Consider the following 19,539-nt stretch of genomic DNA (forward strand, 5'->3'; position numbering starts at 1 on the left):
TTCTTTACTTGAGTCAGGAGATAGCACTTAGAGTCTATTCCTGAGCTCAGATATTCAATGCGCATAACTCAGCTTGACCTCTTTACTTGGTCAGTTTTCGTTTAAGCAAGCAATAAATATATAAAGGAGTTTAAGGTTAGAAATATGTTACTCAGCAGATTTATCCAGGTTCGGCCTCCAAGCCTACGTCCTGTCCCCGGAACACGTTCCGAGATTTCAAATTCTCTACTGAGCTCTTTAACGGTAGAGCATCAAACCTTTTACAATCTTAGCAACTGAGTATAACAAGAGTACCTTCCTCTATACCTCTACTCAATCCTAATCTCTCGCTGAGTACTATAACCGAGTACTCAGCCTCTCCTTTCTAATCTCTAGAAATGATAAGTGTTTGTCCTAAACAATGATTGCTAAGACACCTTAGATGATTGAATAATCACTCTAGACTTTTACACAAAAGATATGAAATTTAGTGTAAGATTGCTTTGCTTTTTCTTGCAGAACTTTGCGTAGAGATTTGGTCAGCGTAATGGCTTGATCAAGTTCTGTTTCTTTTTAATGAAGCAACTGAAGGGCTCTATTTATAGAGACGTCTGAGGCATCGGTCATTTTGAATTTCGAAATAACCGTTGGGGGGAAACGACTTCCTGTCGTTGTCATCCTGACTTGCTCAGAGCTCTCGGCCAATCCGATTTGAGTATCTTCTGTCCTCGGTCAGCTTTTGGTCAGCTCGGCAGAATGTCTCTTCATTTATGGTAAGGTCAACTAGACAGCATTCTGTGTCGTCTGAACTTTACCCAAAGTGGAAACACTTTGTCTGGAAGTTGTTCTTAGCCAGCTGCTGTCTTGTACTATTTGTCGAATCAACTCAGCAGCTTCGTCCCGAAGTTGTTCCACGAAGGTCTTCTAGATCCTTCTTCCGCTGAGTTGCGTTTTGTACATAACGACAGCGTTTTGACATACGCGGGCCGAGTTGCCTTAAACTATTTGACTTGGGCTTTGACTTCCGTTTTGGGCTTTGGGCCTTTTAATCTTTGTGTCTTATAAACAATTTAACTCAACATTGAACAAACACATTAGTAGAATAAATCAAAGCATTTAAACTTAGTGTGTTTAGAATATGTTTTTTAATTATACTTAACAATTTTGTCAAATCAAAATTATGTGGAAAGGTGTTTCAACATCCTTGATCACTAATGATCGCTCGTGGGACACCAAATTGGGCAAACAACCTTTTTAGGAATTTCACAACCACACGAGCGTCATTAGTGGGACTAGCAATTGCTTCAACCCACTTGCTCACATAGCCGATTACCACTAAGATGTATTTATGTCCAAAAGACGTAGGGAATGGTCCCATGAAGTCTATACCCCATATATCAAATATTTCACAAACAACAATGTTATTGAGGGGCATGGCATTTCTAGCTGAAATATTGCCTGTTCGTTGGCACTCATTACAAGTGCTTACAAACATGTTGGCATCTTTGAAAATAGTTGGCCAGAAAACACCTGATTGGAGCACTTTGGCTGCAGTTCTGCTTGTGCTATGATGTCCACCCGCTTCTCGATCGTGACAATGGCTCAAAACAGCATGTCCTTCTTCTTGAGTGATGCACATGCGAATGATCTGATAGGGTTCCTTGCAAAAATAATATTTGATCTCTGCATAAAACTTCTTTCTTTGGTTAGTGGACAGTTTATGTGGTTTAATTGAACTAGCAAGGAAATTCGCAATGTCAGCAAACTATGGAGCAGGCTGTATAGAATACAAACACTCATCTGGAAAAATCTCTAGGATTTCTGGCTGTTCCTGATTGTTCTCATGAGAAATTCTGGACAAATGATCAGCAACTACATTTTCGGTCCCCTTTTTGTCCTTTATCTCGAGATCAAATTCTTGAAGTAAGAGTAACCACCATATCAGCCTTGGCTTTGCATCTTTCTTTGCAAACAGGTAGCGTAAGGCAGGATGGTCTGTGTAGACAATGACTTTTGACAAAACCAGGTACGGACAGAATTTGTCAAAAGCATACACTACTGCAAGAAGCTCCTTCTCTGTAGTGGTGTAGTTCTGCTGAGCCTCGTTTAATGTTTTGCTTGCATAATAGATAGGTCAGAACTTTTTCTCAATCCTTTGCCCAAGAACTTCTCCTACACACGTATCGCTAGCGTCACACATCATCTCAAACGGCTGTTCCCAGTTGGGTCCTGCTAGTATAGGTGAGTTGATCAGCTTGCCCTACAATAGTTCAAATGTTTTGACACAACTTGTGTCAAATAAGAAGTCCACATCTTTATGTAGCAAAGCTGACAGAGGTAATGCGATTTTTGAGAAATCCTTTATAAACCTTCGGTAGAACCCTGCATGTCCAAGAAAACTTCTTACATCTTTTACATTGGTGGGAACGGCGAGTTTCTCTATCACTTCCACCTTGGCCTTGTCTACTTCCATCCCTTTTTCAGAGATTTGATGCCCGAGAATGATGCCACCAGTAACCATGAAGTGGCATTTTTCCCAATTTAAGACTAAATTGGTTTCCTTACATCGTACTAGCACAGCCTCCAGGTTGTTCAGACAGCTTCCAAATGAGTTTCCATAGACGGAGAAATCGTCCATGAAGATTTCCACTGTCCGTTCCACCATATCATGAAATATGGACATCATGCATCTCTGAAACGTGGCTGGAGCATTGCACAGTCCGAATGGCATTCGTCTGTAAGTAGAGGTCCCGTAAGGGCAAGTGAAAGTTGTTTTCTCTTGATCGTCACAATGGATCGCAATCTGATTGTATCCAGAATATCCTTCGAGGAAACAGTAAAATGCATACCCTGCCAAACGTTCTAGCATCTGATCAATGAATAGTAAAGGGAAGTGGTCTTTCCTCGTTGCCTCATTTAGCTTTCGATAATCCACACATACTCGCCATCCTGTTATGGTTCGTGTAGGAACCAATTCATTTTTTTCATTGAGAACAACTGTGGTACCTCCTTTCTTTGGCACTACATGAACATGGCTAGTCCAGACACTGTCAGATATAGGATAAATAATTCCTGCATCCAACAGTTTGATCACTTCTTTTCTCACAACCTCTTTCATGTGGGGGTTCAGTCTGCGATGTGGTTAGATAGACGGTTTATGATCTTTCTCCATCATAGTTCTATGAACACACACTGTCGGACTAATGCCTTTGATATCATCAATTTTCCAAGCAATAGCTTCCTTGTTTCTTCGCAATACCTCCATGAGTTGAGCTTTCTGAGCAAGGGTTAGTTACGAAGATATAATCACCGGGCTCCCGCTTGGTGGTTTCAGAAACGCATACTCTAGGTGTGATGGCAAAGGTTTTAGTTCAGGTCTAGACAGGGGCACAGTGGGTATTTCGGGTGGTTCTCGATGGGTAGGAACGGTGGGATCTGGAGGGAGTGTTGAAACGTGGGTTTCAATGGAACAGCCTGTTCCTTCATATACATTCACCTCTTCTCCCAAGAGAGCTTCCAGAGTATCATGTCCCTGTTCCTGCGAAGTAGACAGACTTTGGAAATCATCTAAAAAACAACATGTGTCATCACTAGTGTTAGCTCGTCTCATAGCCTCATTCATTTTGAAAATGATTTCCTCTCCATTAATTCTCAAAAATAATTGTCCCTCTCCGACATCAATCAGGGCTTTACCCGTCGCTAAGAATGGTATACCTAAGATAATAGGAAAATGCAAATCCTCGTCTATGTCCATTATGATAAAATCAACAGGCAGTATGAATTTTCCTACTTTTACCAATACATCTTCCACGACTCCCCTAGGGTAACATACAGACCTATCAGCCAACTGAATAGACATTCTAGTTGGTTGTGGTTCTCCTAGCCCTAGATTAGCATACACAGAATATGGCATTAGGTTTATACTCGCTCCTAGGTCACATAATGCATTTTCAATATTTAATTTGCCAATTGAGCAGGGAATAGAAAAACTCCCTGGATCCTTCAGCTTTTTCGGAAGCTGCTGCTTATTCTAGAGTATTGAAGAATAGTCCATGTTCAGTTGGATCATTGAGATATTTTCCAACTTCTTCTTGTTTGACAATATATCCTTTAAGAACTTCGCATATGTGGGCATCTGTTGGGGTTTAGTATCCTATAGACAATTGTTCTAGGATACAAACTTAATGTAAATGAATTGTTCTTTATATCATTTGTTTAAAGAGATATATGTTTTATAACTATATAAAGGCAATCCCTTTTAAGCACTAAATAAAGTCTAATAAAGGAAATCCGTAAGTTTATTTAAAGTGATTATAAAGTGTTCATACAAGCATGAAGTAAGACAAAACTTTATAGTAAACTGATAAACTTAAAACCACCCTAAGTCAAGTGATATGTTTGGGATTGACATATCACTGTTGAGACTTGTATGTAACAATGTCTTCTGTTCGACAGAAAGCTGATCTCACAAGCTTCATATATACAGATATCTGGACAGTTACATAGATCCGATGAAACGTTGTTCATTAGGATTGGGGATCCGATTTGAGATAACAGGATGGGTAGATTCATCCTTGTCACCTGTTCATCTCATTGGTATTAATAGGTATAACTAATCCTCAGACTCAAAGGAATATTAATTGGTATTCTGGATTACGGAATGTGATGCTTTGACTCTGGTGTAACACGATCCTTAACAGAGATGACTCTGGGGTGTGAACAGTAGACGTTGGGTATCACAGGAAGTAATTGCGGAGTCGTTATATATTGGATTGAGCATTTATCACTCCCGATAAATGGGAGATACATCCATGGATCGCTTGTGGAAGACTCGACTCTAAATCCTTGCAAGGTGATAGCTTAAGAGTAAGAAATACAGATTTCACTTAACCTATCTTTTTGAGTTGACTCAGTCTGTACAAGTAAAACGAACGTCTCGCTATATGTGACTTGACATCACCCATAGTCATAAGATTCAGTTCAAGGATGTAGTTGATAAAGGATCGAATTATACTGTAACTAATACGGAAAGGTTAACGACAGAATCAACCTGTCTTCTTATAGCTCTGGGGGAATGATTACGGACTTGCTAATCACATACTCTGTACATCATTCCGTTATGCAAAGATTAAATATAATTCTTTGAAAATTAATTTAATAACATTGCATACGGCTAGAAGCAATAAGAACCTAATGGGTCACACATAAGACTTGGAACCTAAAAGAGAGATAGATGTTAATTAATTGATGGAAGCCCAATTGAGCCCAATGAGGCCCATAGACCAAGGGGGTCGAAATTCATGTAGCTAGATACATGAATAATTAATTTGATTTTGTTAAATCCTAATTAGATTAGGATTATGAATTAAATTAATTAAGAGATAAATAAGTTAGGAGTTTTAATTAAATTATAATAATCCTATTATTATCCAATAAGGTTATTATTATTATCCTTAATATATTAGATATATAATGAGATAATAATTAGGAATTCTATTCCGAATTGAATTCCTATTCAGTAACCTAATTCTATCTAACTAGGGATTAGATACAAGAGATTATAAATACCCCTCCCCCTTGAGATTTTCGAAACCCAAAAACAAGCTATTCCCTATTGAGATTTTCGAAATCCCTATAGTGAGAGAGAGATAAAATTCGACACCCCTAGTTCGAGGATGATATTTCTCTACGACTTCCTTTGATCAATTGATTTCATCTATTTCTTTTATCCTTGATCTTGTGTTGATTAGTTAGAGGCAGTCTACTTTGGTTGCTACTCAACGGTTGATTCTAAATTAATCTTCCCGTGTTTTATTTCGTGTTTGGGAACTCGAAGAAGAAAAACAAACAAAAGGGAGAAATTCGTTTTACTACTCCTACATCAGGTCAGTTCACAATTTCGCGGATTCCCGGAGATTGAACCATCCGATCGTCACGATTTTTGGATAGGAGCTTCTAGACATATTCTTCCACGTTTCCACCGAAGGGATTGTCGTTCGGAGGTCTGGAAGGTCTGTTTCGGATAGGGGAAGATTGGTAGACAGTTTCTATCTCTTTTGAAGTTGTGGGCACTTCGTTTGCAACGGTAGATAGAACTTCTAAAAGGTATTTCTTCTTATCCTTCTTTATATGAAATAACGGTTAACGGATCTTGTGGTTAAATAGAAATAGATTAAAATTTTATATTTCCACTGCTATACCTTAGCCTAATTTCCAACAGCATCTAGGCAAGTGCTTCCACGAAGGGGATGTTGATATGCAACTTCCTCAAGGTGTCTAACACTTTCGAATTTTGCTCTTCAAGCTTCTTGTTCATCAGCCTCGCCGGATAAGGTACAGGTGGCACATAGGGTGGAGGTGGTTTGTACCTCTTTCCTTATTCCTCCTGATCCTGATCGACGGTCAATTCTACCCCAACGGGCTCTTCTTGACTAGGAACAGCTTGTTCCTTCTTTTCTTTAACATTTTGAGAGGTACCTGCACACTCAGCATTTTTATCAGTTGGAAAAGGAGGGTGAGTTTCCTTACCAGATCTCAAAGTGATTTCCATGACATCTCCTTTAGGGTTTGGTTCGGTGTTACTTGGCATTATCCCTTTTCCTTTTGACGAGGATACATCAAGTTGATGGACCTGTGTCTCCACATTTTTTATTGATGCTTGTGTCTGCTTCATGAATTGCATCATTATGGTTTTCATGTCCTGTTCTATATCTTCCTTTAGTGGAACAAGCTGTTTATAATGTTGTTGAGGTTGCCTCTGGTATTGTCCTCCTTGTTGCTGCTGATACCTCGGTTGCTCTTGCTGAGTGGGCTGCCCAGTCCATCCAAAGTTCGGATGATTTCTTGTGGCTGGGTTGTATGTATTTGAGTATGGGTTTGGTGGGTTCCTTTGATTATATCCAGCATAATCACATTGCTCCTACTCACCTTTCCCTTGCTTGACTCCAGGACAGTTTATGTTGAAGTGAGGTCCTCCACAAAAATCACAAACATCATTGAACGGTGGTTCGCTGTGAATGGATGATACATTAATCTTGCTGAGCTGCTTTGCAAGCTGTTCCACCTGGGTGGTCAGTTTTGACACAACATCATCATTTCCCGCTTTTCTTCCTTCACTCCTGGCTGAGTGCCAGTTATAACTTGTACTCACGGCTTTCTCAATAAGGTTGTACAAGGCTTGGGGTTCAAGATCTTCGGGGTTACCATTGGCAATGGATTCAATTTGGACGATTTCCGCAAGTGCACGGTATACGCTTGTAGTAATAAAAGATATCGATCCCACAGGGAATGTTTTTCAAACAAAACTTATTTATAATCGGTTAATTTTACTTTTAGGTTTATAATATGGAAAAATCGTTTAATCGGTTTTGGTTTTGAAATTGCTAGAATGAGAATTAGATTAGATTATGAAAACGTTAGAAAATACTCTGATTTAAGAATGAATTTGCAAGATAGGAACGTTTAGTACTTTTTAGAAAAGTAAACAGATGTATTTTTTTGCATTAAACAAAGAAAACAACTTTAAACTTTGTACGAATTATAAAGATGAAATAAATGACGGAACCTCTAATTAATTGGCTTTGAACATGACAAAACCCTTCCGGGATAATTGCCCTTAATCAAATTAAAACTCTTTCGAGATAACAATTTGCCTAAGTGTTCAACAAAGTTTCCTTGTAAAGATTTTGAATTAAATACGTTTTAATGAAAACACCAGCAGTCACTTTAGTGGATTGGTTACCATAAGTGCTGCATAAAAATCTATCGAATAGAACGGACTTTATTAGATGAAATATAAATTGATACAAGTTTACAGAGAACATGGAGCATGGAAACATTCGACGGCTTGCAAGTGAACGGGTTGTCAATCCTTTCCTTGGGTTTCATTAGAGTTTGTCAGGCTCCGGGGCGGATCCTCTACTCAATCTTCTCGTTGAATCTTCGTAATAGAGACTGGGTCGGTCTACTACCAAAATGAAAACTAAACTGGAACAATGTTTAAACGCTACTAAACTTGTTATTATTGAATAAACAATGTGTGTACATCATATTGCTTTTTACAGAATCGAAATCTAACTTCTGAATCACTTGACTCGGAATTTCTACATAAATTCTATACTAATCTCTTTTTTCTACATATCTTCAACTCTCCATCAACTCTTTATTTATAGATGTTGAAGAGCCTTGATTGAAGTGTCGTGTCCGTTGTGAAGGATCGTATCCGTTGCGAAAGGACGTCTTTATCCACCCGAACGATCGTGTTTCGTCGAAAATGAAAGTGTAACTAGGCTTCTACAAACTCCTGCTCGTACCGAGAATATTAAATTCTCTACCGAGAATGGGGGAGCATCAATTGGTCTTCAAACGAAGGGAAGGAGAAGCTGAGGAACGCGTGTCGCGACCGAGAATGTAGGGGCCGCGGTCGCGGCATGGAACGTTTTTCAGTTCTTCTGCTTTCGTTCGCGTCCTTGATTTGGCGTTATTAATTTCTATCGTCTTCGACTCCTTTTGTAGGGTTTTTCTTCTGTTTGTGAGCTCTTTTCGTTCCTATTTGGATTTTACCAAATATTTATGTACCTTACAAGAAAGAAACATATTCGAGAGTAAAAGCTTTCCAAACAATTATAAATAGCATAAATTCGTAGCAATATTAATGTAATTATCGATGATATTTTAGGTATATTTTGGGCTTAACAAATCTCCACACTTAATCTTTTGCTAGTCCCGAGCAAAATTTCACTGAATTTATTCTCTAGCTAATCTCTTTATGAAAATAAAACATATATCTTAGCATTACCTTTTAAATTAGTTAAGCAGAAAAAACTAGCTTCGCATGGCAAATTTATACGCAAAACATCAAACTAACTTAGTATAATATATGATATATCATTTGTCTTGTATTTCCAATTTTGAATTGAAGCATTCGGGACGATATAAGCACACATGTTATTGAGTCTTTCGTCTCAAGGCATTTCAAAGCACAAAATTTCTTTTCCCAAACCTAAACTAATATATGAGGTATATTAAATTTAAATAAGTACTTAGGATTAATTTATTTGCTTAGTTACGCCCGAGATAAGGGTGGTCTTGATCGTAACTTTATACGTATTTTATTGCTTTGTGTTTGCTTAAGAGGTACCGACCATGCCATGGGTGGATGCAATCTTTACTTTAAACTTATACACGCTTATAATTTTTGCTTTAAACGTTCCTTCCATACCTCGATTGTGATAAGGGTGGTCGCAACCGTGGCCAAAAGTAAACGGTACTTAATTATTCTTTCCTTTCATACCTCGATCGTGATAAGGTTGGTCTCAATCGTGGCCAAAAGTTAAGAATTTAACTAATTGATTAATTAATATGAAACATGAAATTTGAATTGTAACTTGGGAAAAAGAAAGATAGCACATTCATCCTATATTGACTTAAAATTCAACATGTATTATGGCTAAAGTTTCCTTAAAAACTTCAATTGGTGTTAATGTAAGACGAAATCAAACCGAGCTAAAAAAATTGTTAGTTCAATTTAATGCCTATAAACCTAATTGAAAACTTAAAATAAGATTTATTGTATCATGAATTGCATGATATAAAATAGAGATTGAATATAAAGAATTTTTGTTACTTAAATACATTCACTCGAGACAATTTTACTTAAAATTGTATCGGAGATTTGTGAAAAAAATTTGAAAAATATTACCCGTATACGTATAGAAATATTCTTTCTAACGATAATGATAACCTAAACAAATAATCATATTAATAAAATATCAAGTTTATAAAAAATAGTGTGAAAATAAAATGTGTTGCAATATATGTTGCATTTGAATAAAAATTATTCGTTGCATTTATTCATTTTGCAAAATAATATTTTCGTTGCATTTATTCGTATATGTGGAAATGATATATGTATATCTCCTCCCACACTTAAATTGGACCATGTCCTCATTGGTGCAAAAAGTGAGAAAACATAAAAAAAAGTAAATACGAAATAAGGCATACGAAACAAAGATTGAAATTGTAGGAAATTAAACATTCAACATAAAATTAAAAATAGAAAATATACCAAACATAGGAAAATTAAAATTGTACCAATTTATAACAAGATAAATAAAATGAAAGGAAACAACCTATGCTCGGGGCGGGGAATTCAGAGGTGTAGGTGAAGTCTCCACATTGCGGCGTCGGAAAAAGGAAAGCATCCGATGCCGAGTCGATCTATGCTCATGCCTCAAAAGGTTGAGGTTGTCATTCATCACCATGTTGTTTTCTACCAAATCATCAATTCTTAAGTTCATTTGACGATTGTTGAAATTGATTTGGTTCAAAATCCTCCGCAAATCCACCGGATCATCCGCTTGAGGTGCTTGGGGTTGTGGTTGAGCTTGGGGTTCATCCTCCTCTCCTTCCGCCTCTCCGCCGCCTTCAGTACCTGCAAATTAAGAACTTGAAGCGCCACCACCCATAGTGCCACAAAGGTGGGCAATACGGGAGGCATACGAAATAAAGACAAGGGGACCTTGTGGAAGCAATAAATGAGCCCGCTCAAGAGCCGAGATATCCAAAAGGGGAACATACCCACGGTAGGTGGACATGTCAAAATCAGCCAATTCACCCCGAGCTCCCAACACAATAGCGGTGATAAAATTACAAAGAGGGATCTGAATGGTAGTAGCTCTCGAAGCACGGAACAAATTATCGAACATCATGCCAATGCTATCAATCCTCAAGCCTTTAAACAAACTATCCAAAACATATAAATCCCGAACCTGAACCTTTGAACTCTCAACACACCCAAACAAGGAGAAACTCAAAAATTTGTGAAAGAAGAACACACAATTGTCCTTAATCAACTTGCTTGAAGTGTTTTTGGAACTAAAATAGTCTTGGTCCGAAAGAGTTTGCCAAACAGCATCATTATCAAAATCTTTAGGCTTATCATAAAAATCAGAAGTAGGGAAACCAAACATGTTGCCCATTGCTTCATAATCAATGGTGTATGTGGTACCATTATTCCTAAAAGGGATTGAGGTTTTCTTTTTGTTCATGGTCAAAGTGACCAAAAATTCCACCACATATTCATTAATACGTGGAAAACGCATATTAACGAATTCTTGCCAACCCAACGCCTCAATAAAAGCATCAATTCGAGTAGAGAAATTCAATGTTCTTACCAAATGGAAGTCTAAGAAGTGCATATCCACAAATTGGCGGTCGGCTTGTGAAAAATGTGTGAAACACGCGGCTTCCTCCTCCGAAGCGATGTTGAAATAAGCTCCACATTGAACCCGAAGGCGATTAGCTTCCGTAACAACGGGCTTGTTACCAACACGCTTAGTCCTAACCATGGTAATGGTGTTTAGTGTGTTTAGGGTTTGAGAAGAAGAAGAAGAAGAAGAAAAAGGAATTGAGAGAAAGAGTAAAGCTTGAAAATGAGTTTGGGGGTTGGAATTGGAAGTGATTGAATAGAAAAGAGGATAGAAATTGGAGTGAATAAATTGGGAAGAGTAAAAGTAGGTTTTTGGGGAAGAGTTTGGAGCAAGGGATTGGGTAAAAATAGAGGTGATGTGAGGGTTGTGTAAGAAGTAGGGTTATATAGGGTGATTAGGTGAATGTATAGGTAGAATAGGAATAGGAATAGGCAAAAATAGTGTCAAAGTCGGAATCAAAAGGGCATATATCACGCGTGTCGCGACCGCGAATAGCAAAGCCGCAGCTGTGGCACGCGATTTTTAGGGAATTTTTCTCCTGAAATTCATCCGTTTTTGCTGCTCATACCGAGAATTATTAATTCTCGGTAGAGAATTAGTCAAAATGGCCTATTTGGATGCCTATTGACTTGGTTTGTGCAATTTTGTTGATGGATTGGTTCCTGAATGTAATATAAAGTGTCCCTGCACTTAAAAACTAAAATAAATGACATTAATTGCAAGGAAAACCAAAGGTTTAACCTTAATAAATTGAATTAAAGTGTAATAAATTGGTTTATGAAGAATTAATGAAACTTAAATGTTCATTTATGCATATAAGTTAAAAGAATCATATTAAGTGCATAATAAGTGCATATAAATATATATTAATGATATGAATTTAATCAATTGAATGAAGTAATGTTTTAAACTCAAAGAAAACCATGATTGTTCAATATTATAGATTTTATATAGATTTAACCATGATTATATAAGAAACAGAACAAACATATATCCAACCTTTATAAAATTAATAAATGAACTAAAATGAAATAGAAACTTTATTGAATAAAACAAAATATAAAAACAAAGAATGAAACTAAATAACACAATATACACAAATATTTACAAAAATAAAACTAATAAACCTAAACTATTCTATATACTCATCCCTATCAAGCTGGATATTTCTAGCCTTAATACGATCAATTTGAAACTGTACGAAAGTTTCACGTTCTGGTGCAGACAGAAAGTGAGGCCCTGCTCGAAAGACACGTTTCACAAGTCCTTCGTGCTTGAGAAATTCATAGTCAATTGTCGGGAAGAATTCATCATCACTCTAGGGAACATCAATGGTACCCTTGGTACCAAGAATTATTCCACAGATTATATTGCCGAACTCAATCTTCTTATCCTTGGATCGAGAAGCGGCGACAAGACCCTCCATCAGAATTTTTGAAGAATCTACTGCATTTCCCTGGAATATATCTCCAAGAACATAAAGATCTGTGTCACGGACCACACTACTGAATGTGTGACCGAATAAACTGTGACACAGGAATTTGTGCAGATACAGCATGGAGTTGGAGCGAAAGGAGTGATTATAGGCGAGTTTTGAATTGAATCACCAGAAACCGGTGAGCATTCTCCAAACATCTGTGGATGTCATGTCTCTTCTAGGATGACGTTTGATTGTATCCCTCAGGGGAAAACCAAACCAAGCATGCAACTCGGGATAGCCGAAAGTGAAGATTTCGCCTTCTCGACGAAAACTGAGACGTACTCGTCGTTTGTTAGTGAAACGCACGGTATGGAAGAATTCGAGTATCCAGTCGCCTATTATTGGAAATCGCATTTGGGCGAATTTTGTCCACCCTAGGCGTTCCATATAGCGGCTCATGTCATCAGTAATGCATAGTTGGCTGTTAAGAAATTCATCCATATATAACATTCCGGTGAAGAATTTGTAACGGAGATTCCAATAACGCCTATCTTCATCGTGATTGAAGATAGGAAAAGGCGCCCCATATCGCTTGGATAAGTCTAGGCGTTTGTTGCTTGAGGCAGCATTGTGCCTTGAAGGTTTGTATTTGGTAGGCATGGTGTTGGTTAGAAGGAAACAAAGTTTCTGTTACTAAATGAAAAAAAATGGTGTTTTGAAGAAATCAGAGGTCTGATAAAAATGAAAAGAATTGTAACAGAACTTGAATCCTCTAGGATTAATTTATAAGAGTTTTAGATGAAAAGAGGTGTTGTTTTAATCATGAAAAGGTATAAAATTACACCTCTCGGGAACGAAGAAACTTAAGGTTTCGTTTGTCAAGAGGTTCGTCGAAAGGGTTAGGATGTTTCAGACTTTAAATGTGCAGGAATTACGCGTGTCGCGACCGAGAATTCTGAATTCGCGGTCGCGACACGCTGATTTTCTTGCGGAAATCAGGCGTCGTAAGCCATGTCCTGATTCATGGTAGAGAATTTATTATTCTCGGTAAGTTCAGAGAAAATCTAACCTATTTGGACAAATCTGAAAAATAGAATTCTTGGCAGAGAATTCTAAATTCTCGGCAGAGAATTCTAAATTCTCGGCAGAGAATTGCCTGAAACTTCAATTTCACTCTAAATTCCTAAAATCAAATCTAAAATCATGAAATAAACATATTTTATGCATATAAATCATAACATAAAGTCATCTAATCACAAAAATTGGCTTTTGAAAAAAAATAAAATAAAATAAAAATAAAATGAACAAAAATATAAAAAGAAATAAAACAAAATAAACTGTGATCGAAAAACTGAGTGATTTATACGTCGGATAATCTTGTTACGAACGGAATTTCTATTTGTGAAATATTTTCGTAATAGATTTTACATCGATTACCATTATCTTTGAAACGAATTCCGTTAGGACCTTCCAGTTCTAAAGAACCGTAATCGAATGTTTTGACGACTAAATATGGTCCTATCCATCTGGACTTAAGTTTTCCTGGAAATAAACGAAGTCGTGAATTAAATAGCAGCAGTTTATCCCCAACATTAAAGTGTTTGACTTTAATTTTGGCATCGTGCCATTTTTTCACTTTTTCTTTATAAATCTTTGCATTTTCGTAAGATAGATGGCGTAACTCATCTAACTCATTTAAGTCGAGCAAACGTTTCTTACCTGCTTGTCGTAAATCAAAGTTAAGTTCCCTAATAGCCCAATAGGCTTTATGTTCTAATTCGACTGGCAAATGACATGCCTTCCCATACACTAAGCGGTATGGAGTCATTCCTATTGGTGTTTTAAATGCAGTACGGTATGCCCATAACGCATTATTTAGTTTACAAGACCAATCTTTTCTTGAGGATGAAACTGTTTTCTCTAGAATCCATTTGAGTTCTCTATTTGATATCTCTGCCTGACCATTTGACTGAGGATGGTATGGCGTTGATACGCGGTGGCATACTCTATATTTTTTCATAAGCGTTTCAAAACTTCGGTTTATAAAATGAGTACCGCCATCACTAATGATGACTCTTGGACAACCAAATCTACAAAATATATCGTCAAGAAAATTAACGACAACTTTAGAATCGCTCGTCGGGGTTGCAATTGCTTCAACCCACTTTGAAACATAATCTACGGCGACTAATATGTAAGTTTTACCATTAGAATGAGGAAAAGGTCCCATGAAATCTATTCCCCACATATCGAAGACTTCAACTTCAAATATGGTTGTGAGGGGCATCTCATCTTTCCTTCCTAGATTTCCTATTCTTTGGCACTTATCACAACGAGTAATAAATGAACGGACGTCTTTAAACATCGTAGGCCAAAAGAAACCACATTCAAATATTCTAGTTGCTGTTTTGGTAGCTCCATTATGTCCTCCATAAGAGGTAGAATGGCATTCCGACATTATGGATTCAAATTCATTTTCACCAACGCATCTCCTAATTATCCCGTCACCACAGGTTTTGAACAAAAAAGGATCTTCCCAAAAGTACTGTTTACTGTCGAAGAAAAATTTCTTCTTTTGGTGGAAATTTAATCCTTCCGGAACAATATTGGCTGCAAGATAATTAGCAATATCTGCATACCATGGTGATATGACGGTTTTCATTTGATAGAGATGTTCATCAGGGAAATCATCTCGTATACCGTTGTTTCACCTATAGGACCGTTCTCATCTTCAAGTCTTGATAGATGATCGGCGACAAGGTTTTCTACTCCCTTTTTGTCTTTTATTTCTATATCAAATTCTTGTAACAACAAAACCCATCTAATTAGACGCGGTTTTGCATCCTTTTTAGCAAATAAATATCTTAATGTTGCATGATCAGTGTAAATAATAACTTTCGAACCTAACAAGTATGACCTAAACTTATCACATGCAAAAACTACAGCTAACATTTCTTTCTCAGTTGTGGTGTAGTTTAATTGTGCACCGGACAGTGTGTGACTTGCATAATAAATGACATGAAGTTTCTTATCCTTCCTTTGACCTAAAACACATCTGACAGCTAAATCACTTGCATCACACATAATTTCAAATGGTAAATCCCAATCGGGTTTAACAATAATAGGTGCACTGACTAAAGCTGTTTTTAATGTTTCGAAAGCTTTAACGCAATCTTCATTGAAATCAAAGGTGGAATCTTTCATGAGTAGATTAGTGAGTGGTTTGGAAATTATAGAAAAATTCTTAATAAATCTTCTGTAAAAACCGGCATGTCCTAAAAATGATCTTACTCCCTTAACAGTAGTTGGAGGGGGTAGTTTTTCTATTACTGAAGTTTTTACTCTGTCCACTTCTAACCCTTTTTCAGATATTTTGTGACCTAAAACAATTCCTTCGTCAACCATGAAATGACATTTTTCCCAGTTTAATACCAAATTTGTTTCTTCACACCTAGACAAGACTTTATCCAAGTTTTCTAGGCATGAATCAAAAGAATCTCCATAAACTGAAAAATCGTCCATAAAAACTTCCATGATATCTTCAATGAAATCATTAAAAATCACAGTCATACAACGTTGAAATGTTGCAGGAGCGTTACATAAACCAAAGGGCATTCTCCTATATGCAAATGTTCCGTAAGGACATGTGAAGGTTGTTTTATCTTGGTCATCCGGGTAAATGTATATTTGAAAGAATCCGGAGTAACCATCTAGAAAACAGTAGAAAGCGTGATCAGCTATCCTTTCGATCATTTGATCAATGAAAGGAAGAGGAAAAAGATCTTTCCTAGTTGCTTTATTTAGATTTCTATAATCTATACAAACCCTCCAACCAGTGGTGGTTCGCGTAGGTATTAATTCACCTTCTTCATTCCTTACAACTGTTATGCCTCCCTTTTTAGGTACACAATTGATTGGACTAACCCATTCACTATCCGAGATAGGGTAGATGATTCCATTGTCCAGAAGTTTAGTAATCTCATTTTTACTACTTCTTTCATATTGGGATTTAGGCGTCTTTGCCTATCCGCTTTAGGTGGCTTATCTTCTTCTAAGTGAATTCTGTGCATTACAATGCTCGGATTAATACCTTTTAAGTCTGAAATTTGCCAACCCATACTTCCTATCCTATTTCTAACAACTTCTTTCAATTTCTCTTCTTGGACTTGTGTTAATTTGTTAGAGATAATTATAGGTAGAGAATCGCCTTCCCCTAAGAAAGCGTACCTCAAATGACTTGGTAATTCTTTAAGTTCTAATTTAGGTGGAACTATAATTGAAGGCGGAACTGGTCCATCTTCTCGAATCAAAGGTTATGGGTCCTTATCTTCTAGTTCCTCACTCATTATAGGTTCTATTATTTCTTCTTTTTGAACAATGTCATTTACACATTCTTCAATTAAATCAAGCTTCATACAAGCAAAATCCTCCATAGGATATTCCATTGATTGATTCATATCAAACTCAATCTTATCATCTCCTATTCTTAAAACTACTTTCCCTTCCGACACATCAACTAGAGCACGTCCCGTGTTCATGAACGGTCTACCAAAGATTAACGGACAATTTACGTCATAAGCAAAATCTAAAATAACGAAATCGGTAGGAAAAATAAATTTGTCAACTTTAACTAAAACATCCTCAATTATACCGTATGGTCTTTTAGTGGTTTGATCTGCTAATTGCAAAACCATATTGGTACGTTTGATGTCTTCTTCTAAGCCTAACTTATTAAAAATAGATAATGGCATCAAGTTAATGTTTGCTCCTAAATCACAGAGACAACTGGGAAATTCAATATCTTCCAATTTACACGGAATGGTAAAACATCCGGGATCTTTGAGTTTTGTGGGCAAATTACTTGACACAATCGAACTACAATCTTCAGTTAGTGAAATGGATGAAATTCCTTCCCAACTGATTTTCTTTGAAATTAAATCTTGAGGAATTTACCATAATTGGGAATTTGCGTAATCGCATCCATAAATGTTAAATTAATATGCAAATTCTTTAGTTTATCTAAAATGTTAAAAGTTGTTTGTCATAGTCCTTATTGCGGACTTTGTGTGGAAAAGGAGGTTTGGGTACAAAAGTTTTTGTACTAGAGTCAATTGGTGCATCTTTTTGTTTTAATGTATCGTCTTTGGGCTTCGGTAAATCAGTTCCAGGTAAGGTCGAATTTCCGGGCATTTCTGGGCCTAAGTAGTTTTTCCCTGAACGAAGAGTGATAGCCTTAACATGCTCTTTCGGATTTTCTTCCGTATGGCTTGGAAGACTTCCCTCTTTGCGGGATGGAATTGATTTAGCGAGTTGTCCAATTTGAATCTCCAAATTATGGATGCTAGATGATTGGTTTTTAATAAGCTGATCGAATTTATTCTCGATCCGTTTAAAACCATCATCGTGATTACTTATTTTTCCTCTCATAGCATCGATAAATTTGTCGATTTTAGAAGATAAAGTGCTAATCGTATCTCTTGATTGATTTTGATAATTAGCAGTACGATTTTGATTAGCATTAGTATTATTATTATTATTATCTCTCCAGTTAAAGTTAGGATTATTTCTCCACCCAGGATTATATGTATTGGAGTAAGGGTTATTATTTTGGTTTTGCCCTTGGACAAAATTTACCTGTTCAATTTCACTCATACCTTCGTAATCCACATCTGTTTGGATTGGCTTACCATTAGGATCACACGGTGCCATAAACCTATCAATTTTGTGCGATAAGGCAGAAAATTGGGCTTGCAACATCGCTACTGGATCAAGATTCACTATACCTTTAACTGATGATGTTGTTGAGGATGATGGTTTCGCTAATGGTACGTGTCCACGTTCCGCGGGCCACATACTGCTGTTGATTGCCATTTCCTCCAAAAGTTCTCTTGCTTGGGCTGATGTTTTCTTCATGAATAACCCTCCAGACATAGCGTCCAATGAACCTCTAGTTGTAGGATTTAATCCATTATAAAATGTTTGCATTAAAAGTTCGGCGGGCAATTGGTGGTGTGGGCATAAACGTTGAAGTTCTTTAAAACGTTCCCAAGCCTCATAAAGAGTTTCATTATCATTTTGAGAAAAAGATGTTAACTCTTTAATGACTCTTGCGGTTTTTGCTAAAGGAAAAAATTTTGATAAAAATGCTTGGGCTAATTGCTCCCAAGTCTCAAATGTTGCGGCTGGCATAGAAGTTAACCACTCTTTAGCTCGATCCTTCAAAGTAAAAGGAAAAAGGCGAAGTTTGATTGCTTCTGCAGTTACATCAGTAATTTTAAAAGTGTCACAAATTTCTAAGAAATTTGTCAAATGGGTATTAGGATTTTCGTTAGGTAACCCGTAAAATGTTACGTTATTTTGCAACATATTAAGCAACGCAGGCTTAATTTCAAATTGGTTTGCATTAATTTGGGGTCTAACTATACTGTTTGTTACACCGGCCACTCTTGGCCTAGCGTAATCCATAAGTGTGGCCATAACTTCTGGCTCGGTAATTCTAGTTTTTATTGGGGTTTTGTTTTTCTTTTTCTTTTCTTTCTTGTTCTTTTTAAGAGTTCTTTCAATTTCTGGGTCAATAGGATCTGGTGACGTGCCTGAACTTCGAGAACTGCGCATGAACTTGAAATTTCGCACGAACCGAAACTACCTATAAAACATAATTGGAAAATAAATATGTTAGTAATTGAAAATAAATAAAATATAAAAGTTTGAATAAGTATGAATAAACCTAGATTCGTAATAAAACACGAAAAATTTAAAATTTTGTCAAAAAATTTGGCGTTCCCCGGCAACGGCACCAAAAACTTGTTGAGCGATTTCCACAAGTGCACGGTATACGCTTGTAGTAATAAAAGATATCGATCCCACAGGGAACGTTTTTCGAACAAAACTTATTTATAATCGGTTAATTTTACTTTTAGGTTTATAATA

The 19,539-nt window shown here is 36.8% G+C and overlaps 1 non-coding gene across 1 annotated transcript; it reads left to right on the plus strand.

Annotated features, from left to right (window-relative positions):
* Positions 1–18,610: 18,610 nt before the first annotated feature.
* On the plus strand, positions 18,611–18,717 carry LOC136231486 (small nucleolar RNA R71). The gene has a single exon (XR_010689865.1). It is a non-coding gene; the product is annotated as a small nucleolar RNA R71 (small nucleolar RNA).
* Positions 18,718–19,539: the final 822 nt, after the last annotated feature.

The sequence above is a fragment of the Euphorbia lathyris genome, chromosome 5, assembly GCF_963576675.1.
Source record: "Euphorbia lathyris chromosome 5, ddEupLath1.1, whole genome shotgun sequence".
Lineage (NCBI taxonomy): Eukaryota > Viridiplantae > Streptophyta > Magnoliopsida > Malpighiales > Euphorbiaceae > Euphorbia > Euphorbia lathyris.